The following is a 27360-nucleotide window of genomic DNA, read 5'->3' on the forward strand; positions in this document are numbered from 1 at the left end:
CTGTTTGAAATACACCAAACACACCTACTGGTATGAGACGTGGCAGCCTAACAAAGCTTCAGTTCTCCTCGGCTGCACCCCTGAGGGTTCCAGGGATTGGACTGACTTTAAGCATGGGCAGTGTCAGTGCATGTCTGCCCAAATTACACCTTGTAGACAAATTCACAGCAGCTCAGAATATGATGTCTCAATGTCCTTAATGGATCTAATCCACTCTCTGCTCCCCATCTGCAAAACTTGGAATGTAGTACATCCCCATTTCACTTGGACATCACAACGATAAGTATATTCAAGGCTAAGCAGCAAAGGAGCATCTAGACCCTCAATGAAAATTGTCTGCCATTTATCAGCTAGTTAATGAATTAATGGTATAATAAAGCCACATAAAAAAGGATAAGATGCAAAAAGGGTTAAAAAAAGATCAAAAACATGCTTTACACGAAACATTCTTGTTCTTACTTTTTTTCTTTGTTGAAACTTCATATCTAGAAAAGTTTTGTCTCTGTCAGTTCCACATACTTCTCTTGATAGTGTTCCTCACCCTGTGGTAGTGACTTTTTGTAATGTTTTATTAGTTTCTAAAAAAAAATAAAAAATAACCAGATGACTTATAACAATGATTCATGTTATTGTTATTGCTCATTATTATCATTTGTCATATGAAACAATGCCTGGCTGTGCATTTTTTCTCTTTTAAAAGAGAAATCTGGCTCAGCTCTGAAGGCTCCAAATTCTGTTTATTATACTAGCTGAAACATGTTTATTACACTGTCATGTTTTTATATCCCTCCTGCTACCTTGTGCAAAACATACTTTAGCTCTGACCAAACTGAACATTCTGCAAGGTTTTGCCCTCTCTGGTGAAGCCATTGATCCACCGAGTTCAACAGCCTCACGTGATGGTAGCCAGTATCTGACCCAGCAGGTTGTCCTCCACCTCGCAATACCACACCCAGTCCTGGGAAGCACTCCATGGGGAAGATGCCTTCATGAATTCTAGTCCTAATTCTTGAGATTTCCTGAGTTTTAAGCTCTATTCTTTCCTAAAAAAATGTTAGACACAGTCATGTACTGCCTGTCTGTATAGTTGTTAGTATAACGGCACTTGATCAAGAGGAGAAGCCGCAGGAGACATATGTAATAGCTAAAAATAACAGTGATAAAGCAACAGTAATGACAACCCTATTTACATATTGCAGCTGCAATGAATTTGTGCAGAACCTTTAGCGAGAGGCTTTCCAGGCACTTAACCAAGCGTTTTGGACCCCTGAGCTACACCGACGCCACAGCTTGATGGAAAGAAGTCTGCCAATGACCTTCTGAACACAAATAGCAATCAAAGAAAATTGCTTTATGGGAACTCAGTCACCATTGATACCATGTGGACCTTATCTGAAAGACTAACAAGCTCTGCCTTTTGGACCTGGCGTCTGGAAATGTGAATGCTCCCTCCTGAATTCTGCCATCGGATCTAATGTATTACATTACCTTCCCCTACAAATCTTGTGCTGTCAGGATTGTCAGTGATTCCATAACCAATAGGATGTCGCTAGCAATGCACTAAAGGTTCATCGTGGCATGAAAACCTCCCAAAGAGTTTGCTCGGCTTTGCAGTGATGTCAATATTTATTGTCACTGTCACAGACCCAGAAAGATTACACAGACATGGCCAGGACGCTGCACTTGCAGTTCATATAGGGTTAGATACAGCACTCTCCCTCTGCTTTTGAATTTAAGCGATATTGCATCAGAACTGGTGCCAATGAGACGGGTTTTTCAATCATTCCAAACACTGTTGGGAAAGGAAGGGAACCAGTGACTGACGTATCTGGGCTCCTGCTTCTTACTCCACAGAGCCCGGCTGGGTTTGAACCCCGGAGGAGCGATGCTAACACTATAGTCCCGCAACTCCCTTAAGTCAACATAAGCAAATGCTGATGCTAAAAGAGGCAGTGCCAACTTCCCACTGACCCAATCACTGTTTTCACTCTCCTTGCTTCCCCAGTGACTGCAAATACTCATAAATACATATGGGAGCAAAAAAAAAAAAAAAAAAAAAAGAGGAGGCTAGTTTTAAGCCAGAGCGTTGTCCTGTTCCCACTCACCACATGGCTGCATGAACATCTGGCAGAAGGAAGAGAGAAATGCAAATGGCAATAAGCAGGCAGAGGACTGGAAGGTAAGCCAGGATTGCTTATTCCAGTTTAAACGGATTGTGGAGCTGGCGAGTAACCTAGAGCACTTGTACAACATGCCCTCAGGGCTAGCGAAGAGTGGAGGGTGGGTGTGCAAAAGCAGGAAGCAGACTTCCCTGGTCCATTATATCCAGATTAGGCGGATAAGATGAAACCAATTTTCTGACTCTGAGAAAATGCCATCAGAAATGTTTAAGGTAGTCTAAACATAGCTAAAGTACCCTTCATTTACAAAGTGCTTCACATTATCCATGATGACATCCAAAATCAAGTACTGATAATTTCTAATGAAACATAACCTAGTCAAGAAGGTTTTTTAAATCAAACCCATTGTCTCATCTTTTTTTTTGAAATGAAAATCACTTGCTTCATGTTTTTATGTTTCAGAAAATTATACTGAGAAAGTTTCTTAATAATGACTCTTGTAACAGCATTACTTAAAACAATTAAATCAATTAGTTCAATAAAATTCTTCAACTGAACTGCAATATTTTGGCACTGTGACTGATTGAGTTTACTGCGTTCCCAATTAATGAAAGATTGGCTCCTTTAGCAATTACACTCTGATTAGTCCTCAGCAAGAACATTTTCCATTACTCATCCCCCACCGCTATCAAAGGGCCTTTATTGCTGGCTTTTCATTCTGTCTTTAAACCTAAATTAACAGAGTTTATCACAATCCTTGCTCAGTAGAACTCTTGGAGAAAAATTGATTTCCAATTTTATCAGTGCTAAAACTTCATTGACATAGGCAAATCCAAGAAGTAACATTACTAGACACTGAAGCTTCATGCCAGCCACAACCACGTAATGGTTTTGGCTTGATTTTAAAAATTGTAGCTGTGGCTGTTCAGGGACAAGCAAGAGTTAATATCAAAAAGTGTGATAAAAAGGTAACTGTTTATCACAAAATAGCATAAAGAATCTTTTCATAGCCCAAGTAATCAAGCTTCTGTCAAGGTGAGGTAATTGTCAATCAAGCTCTCAATTCAAACACAGCTGCTAAAAATCAGACAAATGAAGCCAGGCACTTCACCGCAGTTTGAGCTCCTAACTCAGATGTGAGTACAGAGTCTTGGCAGTAACTGATACTCTGTTGTAACTCCATACAGTTGTAAAAGCACTCAGAAAAGAAGTCCGAATTGGAGAGTTTTGTCTTTCTGAAGCTGAAAACAAATGTATTTACCATGCCGGTTAAAATGGTATTTAATGAAAAAAATCTGTTAGTATATTAGCTTTTAATTTTTTTAATTTTTTTTTTTTTTAAGTATTAAAGGAAAAAGTGGTTCTTGACTTCCAATAGGCAATTAGTATTTCTTTTAATCAAATCCTATTAGTAAAAGCTTTTTCCTGGCTTGGCAAACTGAATGAACATGCCAGAGAAGACTGTGAGCACACTGCAGTAAGCAGTCACCATTCCTGCAAAGACTCATGCTTCTTTACTTCATTCTTGCCTGTGGAAAGTAATTGAAAACTACAAATACGAGTATTGCTAAAACAGAGCTGTATTAATATTTATATTTAGTCACCATTACCTTTCATGTCTTTTTCTCAAACATTAAAAATTATTTAACATAAGTTTTATCGCTTAATCTACTTGAGTCTGTTAAATACAGTTTGAAGTAAAATCTGGAAATCAACAATTCTCACAGGAAATTAACTTTTTATTTTTACGTGCTGCACATTCATACACCACTATTGTTTATTATACTGTTGCGTAATTTTGCACAAATATCGATAAGTAATTTCGTAAATCTGAAAACCACAATTCCCAGGTGATGACCATGACCCTAGAAAAAGTCTAGAGAAAACAACCTCATTACGCGACATACCTTGCAATAGATGTTTGTTTAACTGGAAATCCACAAGAGCAGCTGCCCAGTGCAATGGTACATATTTGCTTCTGAATCCTTTCTCAAAGGCACTATTTAAACATGTTAATGAACTGAGCTGGATTTCTCCCCACCTCCATTCCAGCAAAATAAGGAGACTCAGAAGATAAAATTTGTTTTGTTATTGCAAGTAGTGCTATGTGGTAAGTGAGAAATTTACTTTCTATAGTCCTATTTAAATATGAAGGTGGGAAACTTCCATGTTCCTGTACAGATGCAATGTCTGTGTGTACTGCTCAGTGACATTTCTATTTGAAAATGAATATACTTCTATTTCTAGAAGTGTTTGTGTGTAGAGCTCCTTCTTGTCCATATTTGGCTTGATATTAAATATCTGGCTACTCTAACTTCACCACTTTGGCAAGAGGGAAACAAGCATTACTGCACAGAGAATATCAGTCTAATTCAAGATATATGACTTGTTTCAGATCTGATTCTGATTTATGTTAAACTGTAAACAACTGACAATGATAACAAGGGTTTTATGATGTGTGCAGCTGGATTAGCTATCAGTAAATTTCACACAGCATCCTGAACAGCAACAGTGATAACAGATTTTTCAATATCGCCCCTGTTCCAGGCTAAGTTCAATGCTTTGACCTAGAAGGGACAGTTTGTGTTTCCTGAGCCAGTCACTTCAGTCACACTTTACACTTCCTTTCTGGGCTCTGTTTTAGCCTTTCTTCTGCCAACGTCCGGACGGGAATCCCTTCAGCCTGTGAACACCTTACTTTAATTAGCTGAAGAAATTTCTGAAAGTGCTCCTTCTCTCTTGGAGCTGCTTTCTGGAACTATTCTAGCTTTAAAAAAAAAAAAAAAAAAAAGGAATCGAGAGAGACAAAAAGCAAGTCATCAGTGGACCGTGGCTGAGGTGATGTCACTTCTCTTCTCCACTGTTGGCCAACGATGTAAATTGTCAGAAAGGGTTTGATATAATGTCCCTTCTACTGCTGTGGGCATCATTTATGCATGTGACCAACTTCACTCTCGCATGAAGATAGATCTGAGCTAATTTAACAGTATGCTAAGTACCACAAAAGCAAACTTTCTCAGAGCAGGAATGATGTTTTCCATGGTAAAATAGAAATAAAAAATACAAGATAAGTCATGCTTTTAATATGTGTGAGAGTTCTGTGATACCTATTTCAAACTGAACTAGATGTGTCCATCAGCCACTTACTCTTTCATTTGCATTATGCCTTCACCTGCATTGGTGTCTGTAAAACAGTAAAGTAGAAACATGGACTGAATCCTGAAATACTCATTCAGGCTAAACTCTTATTACTGGCAAAGGAAGATCTGAGTAACCTTATCATCCCCTAGTTTTTTCACTGTAAAAAGGAAAAATACTAAAAAAAAAAATCATATTCCTGCAGCATACAGCAGTTTTGCTCCTCTCAGTTTCAATCATCAGAACATCACGAACTAATCTGGTTTAAAAACAAAAAGGGTAAAACCATGTCTTCTAACAGGACTTGTGGTGGGCTTGAGAAGCAAAGGTGTGTTCCTTAAATTTCAAACTTTGGTTTCATAGTGGAATTTTCTGATTCTTGTTAACTTACCTTGTTTCTTCTGCAATGTCTTTAACATTAATTTCTGAAATATGACCTTTAAATTTAATTGCTGAATAAATTAAAGAAAAAAAAAGGAGAAAATGAGCTATATTAGGAATCAAAAGTGGTTTGTAAATTAAGGCCATAAACTGCTAGAAAAACAGGAAGATGTTATATTTTTGTTGCAATGTTATAAAATTTTCTTCTTTCTTTGAAGCAAACTTGACCTTACTTTGAAGCAAAATGGGCTAACTCTACCATTTTAAATAGTCTATAGAGAAACTGTCCCTGGTTGTTATGAAATCCAACTCATCAAATGAATCATCAAGACTAGATGGTAATCTTGACTACTACTACTTGCAAAACTCATCAGTGGTAGTGACACATGACACATTTTTCAAGTCCTAATATTCAGTTCTAATGAGAGGAAAGATGTGATAGTAATTTCCTTCCTATTTCACAATGATTTCGTGCAAACCAATTAGTGCTTGTAGAATTTTTTGATTACCTAAAATGCTGCACGAAACTCATCTTTTAATTGGACATCTGACCTTAATGTAATATTCTTAAACATTTGTAATGTATTTCTTAATAACATAATTCTTTATTTTTTTATTCCTTCCTTCAAACTCTGAACTCTTTATCTTTGATATGGTCTAGGAGTTCATATCTTACACAAGGCTGTGCCTTGTATGATTTGAAAGCGAAATTAAAAATATTGGCAAGATGATGAATCTTCCCCTTCTCTGAACTTTACGCACTTGGATAATATTATTGAATTTTTTTAGTGATGAAAATTATCACACTGTGGTTCTGAATTTTTGCTTTCTGGTGCTAATAGATTACAGCAAAAGACTAAAATCATGTCAAATTATGTACCAAGGGTGTCTGTCACATGACTTTCAAGATTTAGAGTCTGTGGCTCACTGGTGGTCCTTAGGCTTTTGGTGAGATGTAACACATGAAGTTGTATTTCCAGATTAACCTGATAAATTTTCTATCATAAGAATAGAGAAAGTTACAAGAAGTCTTAGCAATCAATGGGGTTCACTAAGAAGTATTAGATTTATCACAAAACAAAAGCAATGAAACTGTATAGTTCGAAACAATCCGTAGTGCCTCAGAAAAGTGGTATATGCCATAACACTGGTACAACTTTTTAAATATGGACCAAGATTTTTTCCATCTTTTGTAGGTCTTTTAATCCATACCTTTGCCATCTCAAGGTTATGCTTTGAATGCATTCTGCTTGATACTGCCCATAAGGAAACCAGAGAAGTGTCAACTGTTTCAACATGTAGGCACTGAGCTTCTCAGGGATGGTTGGAGGTTGCTCTTAGCACATTGCCCTGATGTATCACATTGTTTTCTGCTTTTTTTCCCCAAGATAGCTCAAATGCTACTTTCTGGGATCCACTTATTTGAAAAGCTCCCTTGTGTCTTATTATGCCTAAGATCGACAGAGTTGCCATGGTTTACTCTGCTGATATTATATGGGTATTCACCCTTGAGGTCTGAAAACTATTTTCCAGTGAAGACCCTTAAATGTAGAACTTAACTCCCTTCTTTCAATCCTCCTTGCCCCAGTTTTATATGCACAAGTGAAGGAAAGAGATAGAAAGACAAAGAAAGGATATGCTGACTTGCTTTCTTAGAAGGATTTCTTTGCACTTTGATGAATAAGACTGAAGATAACTGCTATGCAAAATATGAATACAGGATCTTCATGGCAAAAAATGACGAATTGCTAGTGCTTCATGGTGATAATTCTTTTGAAGAGTGGATAGGCTGTTGTTTTAGTCATATTCTGCTGATAGGTACGTGCCATAAGCCCTGTAGAATTCATTATGTTCTATTATTCCTTTATTAGATTAGACATTAGGAAAAAATTTCACCGAAAGAGTGGTCAGGCATTGGAACAGGCTGCCCAGAGAGGTGGTGGAGTCACCATCCCTGGAGGTGTTCAAAAAACATGTAGACATGGCACTTTGGGACATGGTTTAGTGGACATGGTGGTGGTGGGTTGACGGTTGGACATGATGATCTTAGAGGTCTTTTCCAACCTTAAGATTCTGTGATTCTATGATTCTATGATTCTGTTTATATTAGTGGACAGTATTTTATAAATTTTTTAGTTGTTGCAGCTTTTAGTCCTGAATACTGCAATGTTAGATACTTGCTTATATTTGGAAAGAAGGCCTTACACAGAAAGTTGAGAGTGCATGATCTATTTCTTATCTTCTAGTGCTGTAATACTTGATTTTGTGGAGCTTAAGATCTATCCTACTGTATGGTGCTGCAGAAACTGAGCAACAAGTTAGGCAGTAACATCCAAATACTGTAACACTTCAAAAGAGTCACCCCCAAGAACACTATCAAAATTATTTCAAGGATCTCTATGACTTGATTTAACATGAAGGGATTTGATGTATGCTGTGTAAAAACCCAACTTCTATAGTTTATGTCAGGGCAATATCTGAAACACATCGCATCTCTCTCTTTCTGACTATGGGAGTAAATTCTCAAAAAATAGCCTTCCCTTCTCATTACCAGCTAATGATGTACATTTATGTTCTGTTTGAGTTTCTCCATCCAAGCGTGTTCTTCCTGACTTATGGGAAAGATGTGTTTGTTCAGCCTCACTGTTCAGCCAATTCAGTAATGAGTATCCACTCTTACTGGCTGACATGAAGCAGAGAAGAAACTGTTCCACTTAAATGTATAGTCTTCATAAGGTCAACACACAAGCGCATATGCACGTTCCAGTATAATAACCAGACCTTATGGGCAAGTTAAAAAAGGTTGGTTGTTTTTTTAATGTCCATTTTGTCTTTTCCACCTGGGTCCTTAAAACCCACAATTCTGAGCAAAAATATGTGTATTCAGGAATACTTTTGTAGCAGTTTTGTTTCAAAAATATTATTATTTAGTATAAGGGATTTTGTCTAATATAGACATTTCCTACATTAGTTGTTTTAATTAAAAAAAACCCAAACCCCAAACCTCACAAAAAGAAAACATTTCATCAGGTCAACCTACAAATTTATACAAATGTGTAATACAAGAGTTATCCTGACATAGACAAGGAGGCTCATAGAGAAAAATATTCTCGGAAAGTTACTTATTCTTTTTCAAAGTAAATGATTAGAAAAATAAATAGGTGCCAAGAAGATAAACATATTTGATTACTTCCAGCAATGCACTGCTTTCTTATGTGTTATCCTGAAGAGTGACTCAAATAATTGCTCAAAAAGAATGTGCCGGAGTCTAAAAGTGAAATTTCTGATGCCATTGAGTTAAACTGAATCATTAAATACAAGAACTAAAGACGTGGTTCTCCTTTGCACAAAAGTGTCTTTATGCCACTCTGGCAGTACAGAAAGGCTGTAAAACAAGTAATGCAATTAAAGCCTGACCAAATGCCCACTGGCACAGACTGGAACAATGAAATGAAAACTAACCCTCAGATTTTTCTAAAGATTTTTTAAAATGAAAAGTCCCATAACTGTCATCAAAATCACTAGCTACCAAAGAATAGAAACAAACCCACTGATTTTTTATTTGATTTTTTATGACAGAGAATTTCAGGAAGTGATTGAAGCTGTGAAAAAAATACAATAGAATAGTGCAAAGGCTTCTGTGGATTTGGTCTAGGAATAATTTCCTTTGTCTTTTGGCCAAGTTGCAACACAAAACCAAGTATTTATTATAGAAATGCTGACATAACTTAACTAATAGCACCTCTAACAGAGATTGTTACAATGTGTATTTACTTAGGTACGGCATTAAATGAGAGATGTGAACTCACCATAGCAACCCCTGCATCACATTGCAGATATGCTGCTTCTAAGATACGGCAAACGTTTCTGAAGGAATAGACATGAATATTAGGTAAACATCTATCAATTCCAAATTGTGTTTCAAAAATTCTTTTCCATACAGTATAACAAAAAGCAGTGTAACTTGATGCTATGTAAATTATTAATTTATTACTGGATGTTATTTTCATTGTCTCATAATTATTGCCTCAAAATGTAAGTTCAGATAACTCCCCAACTTGCTATGGCAAAAATAGTGACAAACACATTATTGAGCTCCTCCAAAATGTCACTGTGAATCCTTACACTCCCTGTCTTTTTTTGGCCTCCTCCTGCTGATGGCCTGAGATCTTGCAAAAGTAATACTGTTCACCATAAGGTATTCAGTAGAATGATGTGAACACAGTTAAGGTTGCAAGTAGATTTTCTTCTGAACAGTCTTGTAGCCCACTCTTAGGCATATGATTATTTCCATTATCCCTCTGCTCTTAGTTTTCATCTTGAATATTATCAGTTAATATATGTCCCTTTGATTTATCTTTATTCAGGTTGGCTTTCCTTCTTTCGCATGAACAAAATGTTATATTTACAATGTTACCGCTTGTTTTTTTGCTTAAGTGTTTTCATCCTTTCAGTCCATCTCTGGTGATTCATATAAACATTTTCTGTGTTGAATTTAATTTTAGCATTTTTCCTTTGGAGATCTGATCCTTAACATATCCAGTATTACTTATATCTTAATAAAAACCTTTTGAGTTGATGTACCATTGACTCCAACTTGATCAAAATCCTTGGCAGGCTTCATATGCATCAACTTTAAATCACTTATGTAGTGCCTAAAGCAAGTTCCTGATAATATCCAGTGGGTTACTGTGTCTTCTGCAATCCAGCTTTTGGTGCTGGATCTTTCTTATATTTTACCCAACAATTCTTGGCAGAAGTTACTCCTGGAAGCAGAACTAAGTGATCACATCTGTATTGGTCTTTTCTTGATATTAAGCAAGAAGATCTCTTCTCAGATCTCAGTTGTAGAGGGGGGAAACACCCATTTTATCATGTTACCTGAGAACACTGATAAAGAAAACAAGTTTTCTGTTTTGCCACATAGTCTCTAAGGGTACTTTCATCACTGCTGGCCAGCTTTCTTGGGTGACACATGCCAAAGTTTTTAATCTGTTGGTTATATGCTGTAGCTCAAACACAGGAGCATCATGTGAGCAATTCAGGAACTGTGCACAGCTCTAGGGCTACAAGTTTCCCTCCTCTCCATATCTAGTCCATTGGGACCACCTGGAGGAGGAAGAGATGGAGAGAATGCTGCTAGTTCTACTAAATTACTAGTATGCAATATAGTTGTCTTGTCTTGCTCCTTCTCCTAAGTCTACTTTAGCCTACTTGGACTGAGCAACCACCTGATTTGTCAGTGAATTGGATGTTTTAAGATCTCCACTATTTTCTGAAGAAAGGAAGAGATTACACTGGGTGTTGTTCAAAATAGCAGTTCACCTGGATGCACACTGATATATACGTTTGTGATTGTCTAGAGCCAGTACACTGAGATGAACCATAATGCACTTGGATGCTCACTGTCTATGGAAATAGTGAGGCTTTACACCTACAGATTTCTTATACAGAATGTCACAAAAATTACAAAACTTCATATCATTATGTGATCACCACAGAATCAACTGCCTGCTAAACCTCTGAAGTGTTATCCAGTGTAATCATCAACAGCAATTACTTTCTACACTTCTCAGCATAAAGCTCTGCACTTTTCAGAAAACATGAGCAGCACTTGGTAGAATGAAATACATATTCTTGGGACTAATAAGGAGAGAAAAGATGCTACTGTAAAATATTAATGTATCTTCAATATATGAAATTTCTTTGTAATGCTGAAATCCAGCTGAGCAGGAGAAATTATAAGATCCAACAGTTATTGTTCAGGTATATTCTAGATTGGTATCCTTCCATTCACTGTTCTGAATCATGAGTTAGAAATATTATCCATGTCTCAGGTATGAAGAGTGAAAAATCTTGAGCTATATGGAAACAAATTAATATGCTAAAATGTCAACTGAGAACTACGAAAATGCCTGTGTTTTTGCCAGAAAAAGAGTGTGAAATCAAGCAACTGTTGCAGTGCTCAAAACCTGCTCCAGTGCCATACATCTAAAAAAAAAAATTCAGAAGAATTAATAAAGTTATTAAAATGCAAAAATTCTATGTTCTATAATAATTATTAAAATGAGTCCTAGTAATGAGTATAACCTATTTTTTTGTAATATCTTCAAAATATATGGATGTGCTTTAAAGAAATCAGGGTCTTCATAAATAGAAAAGACATAAAAAGATTTATTTGGAACAGGCTCGAATTATCCTCTAGGTCTTCTGGTTTGTCAAAGGTGAGTTGGAGCAAATTAGCAGGAGTAAGACTAGCAATATGTCCCTGGTTACACTGTACTCAGTTTTACTGAGAAATACATGCCAACAGACACAGATGATTAAAATGGTACTGTCATCAAATTGCTGAAAATTCTGTCTTTGAATGTACATTGTCTTTCATGCTCAAATAATGCAATTTCTCCTTTGATACACAAAAAGTGATGTTCTTTCAACCCTGAAAACTCAGACTTGTGTGAATTTTCAGATGTACATGGCTGCATTTGGAGAACAAAAAAGCATAATTTCAAGAAATATAGTTTCGATAACTTCTGCATGGCAAAAACTTTTTTTCACCTTGCTGATGGGGGATGCCAACGTACCAAAGCCCTGAGCAGATTCAATCACTTCCTTTCCCTTTTCCCTCTTTCTCCAAACTTGTCTCACCTGCTGTTGTGGTAGCAATCCCATTCACTTTGTGGCTTTAACAGGACTCAAACTGTTATCACTCATCTTTTGATAAATACGTGTTGTATAGTCTGCAGTTAGTACCAAAAGACAGAGGAAAATATGCCAACGCAGTATAAAATAGATGCAATTTAATGAAATGCTATTCTTTAAGTGCACAAACTCTCATGTTGTGGTAAGTTTGTTGGTTTTTGACCTGAAAAGAGTGAACCCCATTCTGCAGCACTCTTTCAGGCCATCTGCTGCCTTCCCTGCCTTGAAATGTTAGAGCAGCTCCACTCAACCAACAGGATTTGGGTGTACATTTTTCAAAGGGTATTCTTACACTATAAACACAATATACCTCTTGTCCTGGTTTCAGGTGAGATAGAGTTAATTTTCTTCGTAGTAGCTAGTATGGGGCTATGTTTTGGATTTGTGCTGCTAACAGTGTTGATAATATAGGGATGTTTTTGTTATACAGACCTGTTGTTGTTGACCAGTGCTGACACAGAGCCAAGGCCTTTTCTGCTTCTCACCCCACCCCACCAGCGAGGAGGCTGGGGGTGCACAAGGAGTTGGGAGAGGACACAGTCGGGACAGCTGACCCCAACTGACCAAAGGGATATTCCATACCATATGACGTCATGCTCAGCATATATGGAGCTTGGGGGAAGAGGAAGGGGAGGGTGGCAACGTTTGGAGTGATGGCGTTTGTCTTCCCAAGTAACCGTTACACGTGACGGAGCCCTGCTTTTCTGGAGATGGCTGAACACCTGCCTGCCCATGGGAAGTGGTGAATGAATTCCTTGTTTTGCCTTGCTTGTGCATGTGGTTTTTGCTTTGCTTATTAAAGTGTCTTTATCTCAACCCACGAGTTTTCTCACTTTCACTCTTCCGATTCTCTACCCCATCCTGCTGGGGGAGGGGAGTGAGCAAGCGGCTCTGTGGTGCTCAGCTGCTGTCTGAGCCTAAACCATGACACCTCTCCAAACATATGATCACTTGCATGTATTCAGTGTTGTTCAGTACATTCATTCACTAAAGACCTAAACTTGTTTGATTAATGATATACCTTACAGGTTTTCTTCAGCCTTAAACTGATCAATCTGTGGGTATATTTTATTGTTCTAATTTGTTTTCATAGCAATTTTGCTGAACCAGCTGTTTTAAAAATGTGTATATAGACTCTGTAGACTGTCAAAAATATAGAAGTTTATGTTTAGAATGACTGTGGAAATCTAAGCTAGTGGGATGCTGAGTACAAAAGAGCAGTTAGCACAGACCACAGCAATATCATATGCACCATTTTTACAGCCATCATTCAGGACAAGTGAGGTTTTGCATGCAGCTGTAGTAGAAATAATCGGCAACATTTAGAATAAAAATAGATACGTGTTGACCATTGCTATTACTGTTGCAATCTTTCTGTTATGCTTTGCTTTTACTTATTTTAAACTGCATTATTTCTTCTGGAATTTACATTAATGATTTTTTTCTTCTGTTTTACCTGATTAGGTATGAGTTTTATTTCTTCTGCTTTACCTAATTACTGGCTTATTATAAAAACAACTTTCAACTATTTTAAATTTACAGACTTTTAATGAATTCTGAATAAGTAAGGATTCTCTGCAGTGAGTTTGATCCTACTGACAAAAGCCTTGTTTTTCTTAGGTACCTCTCACGGGCTCTCAGAAATTGCCAACTCCAGTCAAATTAAAAGGTTAAAACTCCTGCTGTATTCTATAAAGTCTCTGCTGCCATGCTGGAGTCCCGAAATTCTTCCTCTTTGCTAAGCAGTGAATGATTTATTACCTTGGCATGCTCCCTTCATTGGTCCTGAGAATTCATGCTATTCCAAAATTAGATGGTTCAAGAAGGTCTTCTCTCTGTGGTACAGAAATGCAAAAACCTCAAGTATATTGTGAATATTTTTGGTAGCAGAGAAAGAGATTCAGTTAAAGCCTTGAAGTATTTTAATAAGCCCAAAGGCCTCATTGTCAATCAGCACATCCCATTCCATCAGAAGGAAGTGGGTTTTTTCTTACGTATGTTTCTTCACTGAAGATGTTTAAAAATCTGATGTAGAAATCTACTTATGAAGCACATCCACCTCAGCTGTAATTTATTTTTATTACAGCACTATTTCCCCACTGGTTTCCTACTTCTTTGCTTTCATGGAGGGTTATTTATATTTGGGGTAAGGGATGAGGCACAGAGAGTTAAGATTTGGTCCTCAGCATTGCTGTGCATCGGTGACATGCCCTGGTCCCAGGTGAGCCTGGCTGTGGTGGGGCTCATGGGCACACCTTTCCTTTGCCTTGGTGCTGCTGGATGAAGGCCCCACCTTGGGTCCATGCCCCCCAGGATGGGTGTCCTCTCCCTGACAGGGGCTGAGGCCAAATGCTGCAGGCGCCAGCGGGCTCCAACCCAGACCCCCACCAGGATGGGTGGCGTCCATCCCAGACATGCTGCACTAGGAGCTGTGTTTAATCTCTGATTTTTACTCCCTTGCCATGACTGTCCATCAGTATGAAATGTCCTGCTGCTCAGGTGAGAAGGGATGGTTCAGCTGATACTGGTGAAACCATGCTGAAGAGTCCCTACCTCAGAAGTTGTGTGACAATTTACACCTTCGTTACCATTCAAAAGTTTCTGTAAGCTACTCATTGTGCTCAGTTTTGACTGCCCCTTTGCTCAGCGTAGGGATAATGTAAATTGTGACCCTGTGGTGGCACAGTTTGTCATAGGGTACGTGAGCTGTGCTGTGGCTTCTTGACATCTCTAGCCCTCCTTCCCAAGCAATGATATCTCTGTAGTTCCGTTTTTTGTGGAGAGGGTGTCCTTTGTTTTCTTCTTATTTTTGGTACCGGTTGGACTTGGTTTTTTGGCTGATTGATCCAACGTACATCCACCACAAGTTTGCCAGCTCCCAAAACTAGGAATTGCTGGTTGTGGTCTCCAGATGACTGAAAAAATAATGTGGCCAAACCTTATTATAAAATAATAACAATCTTGATTACTTTCAAGGTTTAGACATAGGTTTATACATTTACTTTAGTTTAAGTGATGGAAGTAACCTAGTCACGTTGGCTTTGATTTTCTTATATTAGCTTCAGACCCTTGTGATTAACTATCACAGGGATATATCTGTAACATCATTCATCCCTGCTAATGTAAATCCAGGCCACTAAACCCTCCACAACCTGTATCAAAATGAGTCAAAGGTCTGCATATGTGGCTCTCCAAACAAGCATGACTGAAGTATACCATTTTTTGTAACTAGTGACTGCCAGGGGTGTGATGTGGCCAGCATCACATTCAGTTGCCTTTGAGTCTCTGGCTTTAACAGGTGAGTTTCTATTTATAACTGGATTTATTGAAAATGGCCTTTGGCACCCGTACAGACCAGAGCTTGGGCGCTGGTCTCTGGATCTGAGGGGGAGAGCCCTGTCAGTCTCCCACCTCTGCCTCTTCCCCACACAAAACAGCAGCCGCAGTAGGGAGCCATGGAAATCGCTCATGACATCCTGCTATACGTGTTGCTGTAGATATTCACTGGGTGGATCCATTCATTAAAAATCAAATCACATCCCCTTGCCTCGTTAACCTTGCTTCACAAAAATGCATTCTTTATTTTTCCTCCACTTGCCTTACTCCTGATGAAAATGATCTTTTCCACATATTGCAACCTGATGTTATAATTATTGTTTTATAGTGCTTAATGTTTTATTTTTCTTAAAACCTCATTTATTATTTTCTTTCTGGAAAAAAAGAAGAGCTCACATCGGCTTTGTAAAAATTAAATGTCAGCATTTACATGGCTCAGAGAAGTACCACAAATCTTCCACTGTTGCCATCTCAAATTTCTGGACAGCGTGAAATATTTTTTGCTATATCTGTGTTTTGGTGTGGTGTTTTCATTTACAATATTTGAAAAGGAATGATTCTTTCTCTTTTGCAGTGAACATTTCTGTTTGACATCACATAGTAATTCCTCATCAATGTTGCTTGAAATAAGTGAGCATTAAAGATTGATAAAATATTTTATGGCTTACTGCTGAGTATGCATCACACACTATCCAAGGGAATGGGACACCCTGAGTGTTGAACAGATTTAGAAAATGAGTAAGCCTCTCCCAGACTTATTGGTAAAAATGGTCCCTTTTTAACATTGCACTCCAAAGTCAAATCTGCCAATTCACATTTTTTCCCTTCTTTTTCTTTAAAATTTGGGCTTTTTCAGCTAATTTATTTAAAGGAACAAAGAGATCAAATAATGCTCAGGGGATTTTTTTTTTTTTTTTTTTATTGGAAATACTTTGTGCAGAGTTTTTTTCCTATCCTTTTCCGTGCCACTGCAATAACTTGTCCATAGATTATCATTACAGACATATTTTACAATAAAGTAATGAGTAACACAACACAAATACATCCATTCTTTTACTTAAATGAGCTACAGCCTTCTGGCTGAAACAAACAATAATATTATTTATAACTGAAATTACATTACACAAACTGTGCTCTCATCTATAAAGAGACTATAAATGGCATGGTAGGGTTCCATATTTTCTTTTTTCTTTTTTTTTTTTTTCCCCCCAATGACTTTTCTGTTGACCTCTCTTTTAATTTACAAATAAAACCATGACTTTCTTGACTGCCAGCACTGAAAATTCATCCTGGGATCTGAGATCAAGCTGTGTTCTTTCTGCTTTATGCCAAAATAGACTCCGGTTCACCTCCTCAGTGCTGAGGTGGCTCTGCAGGGCTGGCAGGAATGAAAAGCAACAACAGTACTTTTGCCAGTAAAAAGATGAAGTGAACAAATTAACTCAGACGTAGGAAGATACCAATTTTCAAGTCAGCTTTATAGAAAACAGCTGTTGTTTGAAACAAATGCTTGTAGCAGGGCTGGAGTGGGATGTCTCATTGCTTGATGTTCCTCTGCAACTTTCCTTCACTTCTCCCCTTTGGTCTTTCCAGCTCAGCTCGTAGATCAGTCAAGCTAGAGGTGGTTGTGATGGTCACACAGCCTTTTTTCCTGGTGGCAGTGCTGAACTCGGTCTTTCTGCCCTCTTCTAATTGTTTGCACCCCTATGCTTACGTTGGTACTGAGGTTGCTTTGTGCATCAGATGGAGTGGATTTTTGTGGAAGTCCCCAGGCTCAACTCTTTGGAGACAGGTCCCAACACAGCTCTGCAAACAGTTGCGCTGTCAGGGCTATATGTTCACCCTTCTGCTTCTGTATTTGTGGGACATCAAATCAAATCTAGGGAAGGCAGTTTCCTAGTTATTTTTCCCCAATCCTGGTCAAAGATGAACATTTATCCAGTTCTTTTCATTTAGCTATAAAACCTTCCAAAATTTGTGGTTTTGGAAGTCAGTCTTCCATATCATAGCTGGCAAATATGTCTTTGCAGTGAGAGTCTGATGGATATACAATTCTTTGGTACAAAGCATAAGGACTTAATTCTGGGATGCTAAGCATCTCTGTGGGGCTCAGGCACCCAGATGCACACAAACATAGGGATCTAGTGCTCTCCTGTCATCGGGCCCATCATGGGAGAAGGCCTCCCTCCTTGCCGAGGACACGAGTTTACCTGGGGCAGAGAAATGTGGGCAGAGCAGAGAGGGTTCAGTGCCTGACAGCAGTCAAAAAAGATGCAAACAGGGACTGCTCAGGGGGGGTTTCGGAAGCTGCAAGTATTCCTGCTGCCAACCAGGAGAACTGGGGCACTTGACAGGTGAGAACTATTCTCTTAGGAAAAAGGGTAACAGGTGAGGCCAGGCAAAGACAGGATTGTATCCAAAGGCACACGTGAAACCCCCTTCCCGGGCTGCAGTGGGTCTCAGCACTCTTGGCAGAACCCACTTTCAGCTGCTTAATCCTGTAATTCACTATATTTTATTTCTCATTTATTAAAGAGGATGGAGTAAAGGTAATGATGCATAACAAAGACTGCTGCCCCTAGAGCTCTTTCAGGCTGTGGTCCACAAAATCTCAAATTGAAACTCTAGGAAATATTTGGCTAAGGTTCTGTTGGTTCTTCGGGAAATGCATAGAAGGCAGGGAAAGGACCATGTAAAGTTGCTGGTGAGCTGCTCATGCCTGGATTGTCAGCTGCCCAGCACTGCCCTCCTCTATACCAGTGGCTGTCCCCTGCGAGCCCACGTGCCACCAGCCCCTCTGAGAATACTGAGCTCGTCATCCGGTGCCACAGCAATCCTTCTGGAGAGCCTGATGAGCATTGAGAAGCAAAGATGAACAATTATTTGCACTTTCTAACAGGACAGACTTAACAGGAGAAGAAAAACTGAGCCACAGGCAATGTGTGCTGGCATTTACAGCTCCTTCTGGTGACACATCCCTGTGAAATGTGATTCTCCGCACTGTCTCCTTGGGTTTAAGGAAACAGAAATTTAGTGGAACCTGATTTTTGATCTTATATGTAATTCGGCCTACTGGCTATGCACTGACATGTAGACTAAGAGAAAAGGAAGATAATTACAAAAGCAGATTAAAATAGCTTCCAAACAAACCTAAGATTTATGCAGAATTTCTTCTAGAAGAAGAAAGTCTTGTGCTTGCTTTGGTTGGTATGATGCACTTTTTTTGTTTTTCATTTTTTTGATTTTTTTTTTTCAATGCAATTTTGTAGACTACTTCTGCCAATATGTGGTTGAGACTTCATTTTAATAATTGCAACAATTTGAACATACACTTGTTTCTGCCTGAGGAGTAAACATCTGCATGTGGTAGAAAATGTATCTGTGACACTGAACTCCGGTAAAACTGCTTTCCCAGCAGACACAACCAAAAAGGTAATTCTTTTTTAGGGGTAAATCGAAATGTACAGAAGTAAAGGCATTCACAGTTAAGACATCAACTCTTCTTTCCTCTTAGCTCAATACAATTTGTTTATGTATTACAGCATTTGCTGCAGCTTATGTAAGACCTGTTGCAAGAGCTTGTGATATCTGATGAATAAAGGCCAAAGTCTCAGTTTAGTTTTGAATTTTCAGGGTTTAGTGAATTCTGCTGTCCCAGGTTTTGTTTTTTGGGTTGGGTTTTGAGTTTTTTTACAAATTTTTCTCCTTGGGAATATATGTGATTTGTAGCAGATCATAACTGGATATTTGTGAGTATCAGTCCCAGGTTTTACTGCTCCAGTTGATACAACTGCAAATGATTTCTTTCTATGATTAATGGCAAAACTACTGCCACTGAATGACCCTTGTGTTAGGTGCTGTACAAGTGTAATCAAAGGACGTTTCTTGGGTCAAAGTGCCAAAATTCACATATTAGTTAACAGACAAATGTCTTTTTGAATTGGATGAACTGCTAGATTACATTATCAGAAGCGACCTTTGCATTTTATGACTTGGCAGTCATTTAAATTAGAAGAGTGATCCTCAGAATCAAAAGTCCATCCTTAGCTCAGTTTTTAATATTCAGACTACATGGATATCCATTTTGACATCACACAACCTAGCGATCAGAAAGCTTAATCCTGCTCATTTGATTCAGATGAGTAATCTCACTGGGGTTCACTGAAGTGCTCACAAGAATAATATGAATGTGGTTGCTTAGTTCTTGCTTAGATAACATTAAGTCATTTGATTAAATCCCTTTTTTCCCCTCAAGGCCACCAACAAGACAAATTAACTGAGACTCACAAATATCCAGCTATGATCTACCACAAACCACATACATTCCTGAGGAGAAAAATAAAAATAAGAAGTTTCTTTTAACATGAGGATTTTGTTGCTTTTATTAGCAGAGTGAAGACAGAGTAATACTACTGGATTACCATAATTAACTAGGCCAACTTTAAAAAAAAACTATGCAGACAAGTTGCACTCAGAAATTAATTTGATTCTGCATAAGAATTAAATGTTTTGCATGCATTACTAGCAAATGTACACTTTCCTTGAGGATAAATGAGTATGTGCTCATTTAATTATATAATCATACTATTACATACCTGAGAATACGCAGAACAAGAGATTAAAGGACACATGGACAAACCGATTATGGCACTTCTTAGCTCTTGAGTCGGCAATTAAAACACTATGTCCGTCACACAGGTGAAATGTACCTTGGGAAGACAGGCAATATACACTCAATTACTGCTCTTTATTTCATGGATAAATAATCTAGACGAGATAAGTGTTTTTAACCAGTATGAACACATATTGCATACAGAAAACTGCATTGAACAAATGCTGAGATTTGTGGAGTGATCTCTCCACGCTGAAGAATAATTTTAGCAAGGATTGCACGTGTATGTGTGAGCATTGTGACAATCCCTGCTAACAATCCAATTGTGATGGTTAACAGTTAACAAAGAGTAGGTAAAGTTCTATATTCAATTCTATTTTATATATGTGTGTGTATACATATATATATATATATAAAAAATTCCACAAAGTCCTGTGTTCTGTTGCTTCAGTAAGAGACTGGCATGTTAGTGCATAAAATGTTAACCTGTCCCATGGACCAAGCTGGGCTGTTGCTCCAGGCAGAGCAATGGGAGGGGACCATCTCTGAAGAGTTGTCCCATGTGGCTTCTGCTTGGGCTGTGCAGTTAGCTCAGTAAACATGGGGTAGGGAACAGCATCGTTTATTTTGACCAAATAACCAATAGCTATGACTGGAATAAAGATTCATCGAATTAAGGTTATGCTTGCAACCTTTGGCATTCTCTGTTGCTTGATTTCTTAATTGGGTAAATATCTATTACACTTTGCTCAGTTGATTAAGTAGTATTTCCAGGTTTGCTTTTGTGTTTATTTCTATCTTTAAAATGCAAAATCACAGAAAAATAAGTCAACAGGATGAGTTTCAGTCTTTTGGCACTTTAATTTCTTTATGGGACAGCATGGCTTCTTTACACTCAGTCCACATAAACAGCTACTACTTTTGCTCAAACTTCCCAGTACATTTCACCTTCAGTCAGAGCCCAAACGGAAATTTTTAGAAAGAGGAAAATTTTTGAGGTTACTGATGTGTGGTAATACAGCAGAAGTAGATAAGAAATCGTTGCAGTGTTCTGAGCTAACGTGTTCCAGCACCTACGTCATCACCCCTGCACTTGGAAAATCATCATGCCTTTTTTTCAGGAGTCTCTTAGCTCCCTCTTCTTTCCTCCTTGGTCCTTCCTTCCAACCCACTTGTGTTTTTCTCTGTAAAAATATATGTTAGCTAAGGGACAAGTGAGAGGGTAGCATGACTTAGTGGACAAAGGGAGAGAGATGGGTAGATACAACAAGAAAAAAACATGCAATAAGAACATGGTGGGGCAGATTGTGGAAGACAGTCAGGCTGTATGTAAGTAAATTCAGGCTGATATTGGGATGAGACAAAAATAGACTATTTAATGTATGCCTGTGGCAATTATCAATATTAATATGACTATGTAATGGCTGGTAGAAGCATAAAACTAGAAGAATAAAAATTGATCATAGAATTTATACAAACCATTATGATAATTTAAATCCTTATGATCAGTGTTTACTTATGTCTTAGGGTAGAATAATGAACATTTAATTGCAGGCAAGCAATTTTATGTCAGAATAAATCACAACTTGGGTGCAGTGATACCATTTATCCAACAATGCAGTTGATTTTGGCACTCATTCAGCATTCTTTATGTTAAGTTTTAATGCAAAGCATCTGAAGCACACTGTTAATAAAGCGGTTAGATACAACCCATATATGATTAAATGTTCCCCATCCTCTCCCCTTCTCTTCCTTTCAACACAAAGGGCTTATTTTTACAGTACAGATTCACTTTTTGATCTCTAAACTGAGGGATATAACAAGCCAAACAAAATAAAACACACATGCAACAAGCACAGTTGATTTCTGAGGCTGGAAGGGTAAAATGCGGAATGACTTCTTGTTCCAGGAATGTTTTGTTAAGCATTCAGAAATATTGTTTTCTGAAGGAACTATACAGATTAAATGGCCTGGAACAATATCATATCAAAAGACTGATGATTGTATTTTAAAAGCAAGAGATCTTAATCTTAGTCTAGAAGAGAGTAAGAAGCATTTGTATTATTCTAGTTTCAGTGCGTATTAACAAGATGTGACCTGTCCTGAACTTGAGACTTATTTGAGAAGTAATATAAAATGTTATGCTAATAAATAAAATGCTAATAGGATAGCAAAAAAACACCCTATGTCAACACTCAGACTCCTGAATGTCTCAGGCAGCCCTCACCAAGGGTCCATAGCCACCAAACTCCCCTTCATATATTACCAGAGGACTAGGACAAGAACCTAAAGTTGTCCAAGCTGGAGGTCTGACAAGGATTTGTGGTTTTTGCAATGCACCAGTGTGTTCACGGGAGAGGTGCTAGCCAGTGAGCGAGCTGCTAGTGGGGGGACCCTGGTGTGGGGAGGCAGGTTTACTCTGCCTCTGTTAACTCTGTCACTAATACTTGCTGAAATAGAAGGTGGAAAATCATAAGACAAATGACAAAGTTATTGGTGTTATAAGTCAAGGGAGGGCCATTATAGTGACCTTCTAGAAAATATCAATCTAAAGAGAATGAAGTAATTCTGACTTTCTTTATGAATATGGGAAATAAGTTAGAGGAAAATTAGGGAATGTTATGTAAAAAAAACCCCAAAAAACCAAATTCTGGTGGCAAACATTTCATAATGATCAAAACCCCAAACTCAACCACCTAGCCTCCACCCCAGCCCAGACCCCTAAAAATTTTGCAGAATTTTCAAGTAAATAGCAAATGCTCTGTCAAGAATTGAGTACTGAAGACATAACAGGGTGTGTTTATTTTTCTCATCTGCCTCAGCTACTTACCTTGCCATCTACAGTGCCTTATTACATATATATATAATATATATATATTTAATTAGACTTTGAAAAAAAGTAAAAACTCAGAAAGAAATCCTGAAGTAAGATCAAGACTGTAACATTCCTGTTTCAGGTTAAATGAAGATTCACTGCAACACCAGCACACTGGTGCTGAATAGAGAAGAATCAGAACGAATTGCAGGATGTTCAGAGCATTATCAGAGCATTATCCTTCTTCATCTATCATCTATCATCTATCTACCTACCTACCTACCTACCTAAAACCAATGTTATTCTAAAATTTCAAATGCCAGTAGTAATATTGCTTTAGTTCATGTTTTAACTGTTAATAAGTTAACTCTAATTCAAAGAGTACTACAAAGTCAAAGCAAGAACTAAGTTTAAGTTGATTTATACTTAGGGTAAATGCAGTACAAACCACTTCAGGTTAAAAGTGTTTCTTCACAAAGTAAAATAGAGTGTCAGCAGGACTTCATGGTTAAAAATGAAATTATTTGTCATGCTTTATATATAATTGGGCTAATTAATGGCTGTATTCAGCATAAGTTGATTTTTTTTCAGGAAAGTACTCGATGCACCATATTTTACATAAGCTATATTATTTTGCAAATGTTTAATAGTAATTTCTTATGAAAAAGTTGCAAGACGAAGAGAGAATCTTACGTTGCACAACCTGTTTCACACTTAAGCCTCTCAGAAACTAAGGTGATTAAATGAGCAGAACCATTTTGCTTGTTTTGCTTATATCACTTTTATATAATCCAGTTTCTGGTGGTATTTCCCGAGTTGATGTTGCAGCCTTATATTCTTTATTTCTCTTTAAAGATGATTTTCTAGTTAATACTGAAATACACACGCCAACCTACACATACAGGCCTCCCTTAACAGAACTTTAAGACTGTGACTTCAAGCACGCAAAGGATATAGAAAAGCAAGAATCAAGACTGTCAATGAATTCTCAGGTCATGTCCTTTTTACAAGTATACATAATTTTTAATGATCTTTCCCTCTTCTCTGTTGCTGTGCCCACTAAGATTTTTTCAGAGGTTTTTGTTTGGACAGCTCTGGAAGGTAGTTCCTCCACCTCAAGAAGCCCATGACCAAAGCTCAAGATTTTACTTCAAAACCTGAAGAGATTTACCAGAAGTCATATTTTCTCTTAATATTGATCACTCGTTAGCAGTTGAAGCATGAGAATTATGTAAAGGCATATAAAGTGTTTGCCTTAGCTTGTTATCCATCATGGAAAAATCCAGCCCAAATAAAACTGGACAAGGTTCTAAGGCACTTACATCACAGGTCAATAGTGGGAAGTACTGGACAGCCTGATGTCAGTGGGGGCTGGGACTGGCCAGTTCTGCCTGAACTGCAATCCGTAAGGAATATAAGATAATAGAGAGCCCAATTTGGTAGGCCAATTTTGGTTTGGTAGGCTTTTTATTTTTTTCTTTTCAAAACTCAATTTTCAACAGCGTGGCATGTGCATGTTCTTCTCTGTCATGGACAGCTCTGGAAATATGACACAAAGGATAAAGCTCAGGAGAAGGAATGGTGAGATATAACCATTGGAGTGGCATTTTAGCTGTTTTCCCTTTGGGAAGTAGCCTATAGCTCTTAAGGAGACTGTAGTCCTTCTCTGAGCCCACAGATAAATCAGTATTTGATCCAGCATGATCAGAAAATGCCGTATGAGATGGGCTGCAACTAGTCATAAGTTGAGGTCCAGTTTGGCAAACATTTTGAGCCTAAAAATACTCTGAGTATTGCAGCATTTATTTAGAAAATTTCAAAGGCAAAATATTGCAACTTTTTGTTTTAGTTTCAAAATTGACCAAACTGTTACGGCAATGTCAAGGAAGGGTTAAATAACCTCAGAATGAAATGATACAACACGATTCAAACATCTAGTCTGGCTGAATTGCCACAGACTACACTGGGCGAATATGAGGAAAGCACCAGCACGCTAGACTCTCCATCTGCCAGGTAGGGAAAAAAAGGAATCTATTTAGTGATAACTTAATACTGTTTCTGGTTACACTTTCTCTGAGTTGAGCCTGATACAACACTCCATTACAATCAATCTGCCTTGGCTTGCTAAAGAACAAAATGCAAACAGGTTCAGAAGTAAAGGATATGACCTCATGGACTTGAGTACTGCCCTACCTTGTGGTTGTCATTAACTCACAGCTGTTGAACAAAGGGATCATAAAAGTTTTGTTATAACTAATGGCTGATACTGAATTTTAAAATCCAGAGACACATCTATTAAATTAATCAGCAACAGTTACCTTGACAATGGTTATTCAGGCTTTATTATATTGGGAAATATAAGATGACCTATTTTACTTGTCAGTGTTGAAATAATGATATTCAGAGTGGGAAGAAATTAAAATACTTAAAACATAGTTAAATTATAATTATCCTAATTATTGCAGTTAAGAAACCGTCAGGATTTTGGAGCTGAAAAAGCCCATTCAGGCACTGAGTCTGAAAAATAAAAAAATAAGCATTCAATTTATATGTGGAGTTTAAATTTTAGTTTACAGTTTAAAAATATCTCTCTGTTTGGGAAAACATGTAAACACATACTTGATTAGCACTTTCTTGGTTCAAGGGCATGGTATGGTACAAATAATGCCAACTTTAACAATATATTGAAATAGTATATAGCCTATAAGTTAAAAGTAAAAGAATATACTTTATAAGTAAAAGAAATTACAAGCTGACATCAAAGGAACTGAGAATATTTCAAGGAAGTTCTGATTTCTCATTATACTAAGGTGTTACATTATCAAATGCATAAGAAAAAGAAAAGTTACCCAAAACCTGACTCTACATGTGCAAAATTTTACCCAAGGTAGATTTATTTTTTTGTAGAGCTATTCAAACTCTTTATTGCTTGCAATAGATTTGGTGAACTTAGTTTATTGGCAGTTTATGAGTTTTCTATAACTTACTATGTTGTTTAAAAATTATTTTGTCACCACTGTTTTTAAGATCCCATTTTATCAGTTGTTATTTGAAAAAAACCTGCATTTTGTTGACATCTGAAATTGCAGAGAAAAATATCAACTGCAGTCACTTCAAAGAGATTTCCACTAGGTATAAGCAGGTTTCTAATACAGATTAAATAATTGAAACTTATGAAGTATTTTCAGATAAACCTTTTTTTTTTTTTTTCATTAGAAATGGAATGATTTCTTCATTATTTCTTTATTCCCTACCATAAAACATGTCCAAAATTTTCTGCAGGTGGCTGTTGCTATGAATAAATCATAGAATGGTTTGGGTTGGAAGGGACCTTTAAAGGGCCTTAAACTTTAGCCACCTGATCTTGTTGCAAAAGGAAAGAAAACTGCACGAGAAAATGTAAGCCATCAACTTCACAGCAAATAAGGCAGCACAGACAGCATTTCAAGACCCAATCTTGTAAAGTGCCAGAAAAATACAAATATGAAGGCTTCAGGAAAATCAAGATGGAGACATGGTAACCAAGTTCCTCAGGGAACTAATGGCTGTGACTTAACTGCTGCAAAACTTTGGTATGTGTTATAAAGCCACGTGTTTCAAAATTATGTACAAGAGGAATTTACTTCTTTCAGTACCTGTGTCATAGATTCATACTTTCAGGTTCAAAAGTGCAAAAGTGCCAGGCACCAAACATTTTCTTCTGAGGAAATGTTAAGTGTGTTATTATTTTAAAATCTCCCCCCCGCCCCGTATTCACTAGCATATACATGGATGAGCACTAGTTTTCTTTTCTTTTACCTTTTGGACTCCTGTGCCTTGATGTAACGAGTGTGGGCTTTGGGATGCCCACAGGAAGAGCAAGAAGGAGCTTTAGCAAATGGAGATACATATGCATATTGCTTGCATTTTAAGTACTTGAAATTGCTTATTGTCTTATCTAGATCTTGCTTTGTAACCAGTTAATGTTTAAGAGGTAAGTATGATTTTAATCGTCAGTTAAACCCCATCATTCATCCTTAATTTCTATTCAATTCACGGTTAATCAAAATTTCTTCATGTGCCAAGGAACAAAACAGGGCTGACTGGCTTCTTAGAAGAATTGAAGACCTTAGAGAGTAAAATAGAAAAGTAAATGCCCAGCAATTCTTTCATTCAAATTCCATTCTCATGAATCATCTCTCCTTCTCTCTTGGTCTCTCTATATAAGTATGTATATACGTGTAAAAGGATAGAGCAAGTGAAAATGCCCGTTATTA

The 27360-nt window shown here is 37.6% G+C and overlaps 1 long non-coding RNA gene across 3 annotated transcripts in view; it reads left to right on the top strand.

Annotated features, from left to right (window-relative positions):
• The first annotated feature begins 1597 nt into the window (after window positions 1-1597).
• LOC142600485 (uncharacterized) overlaps window positions 1598-27360 on the top strand; it is a 50456-nt gene continuing 24693 nt past the window's right edge. Inside the window, exons 1-2 of one of the 3 annotated variants that reach the window (XR_012833991.1) lie at window positions 1598-2179; window positions 26481-26676. This is a non-coding gene — a long non-coding RNA (uncharacterized LOC142600485). The remainder of the gene's footprint in view (window positions 2180-26480; window positions 26677-27360) is intronic. The other 2 variants (XR_012833990.1, XR_012833988.1) reach the window with 2 other exon arrangements.

Source organism: Balearica regulorum, chromosome 1, assembly GCF_011004875.1.
Source record: "Balearica regulorum gibbericeps isolate bBalReg1 chromosome 1, bBalReg1.pri, whole genome shotgun sequence".
Taxonomy (NCBI): Eukaryota; Metazoa; Chordata; class Aves; order Gruiformes; family Gruidae; genus Balearica; species Balearica regulorum.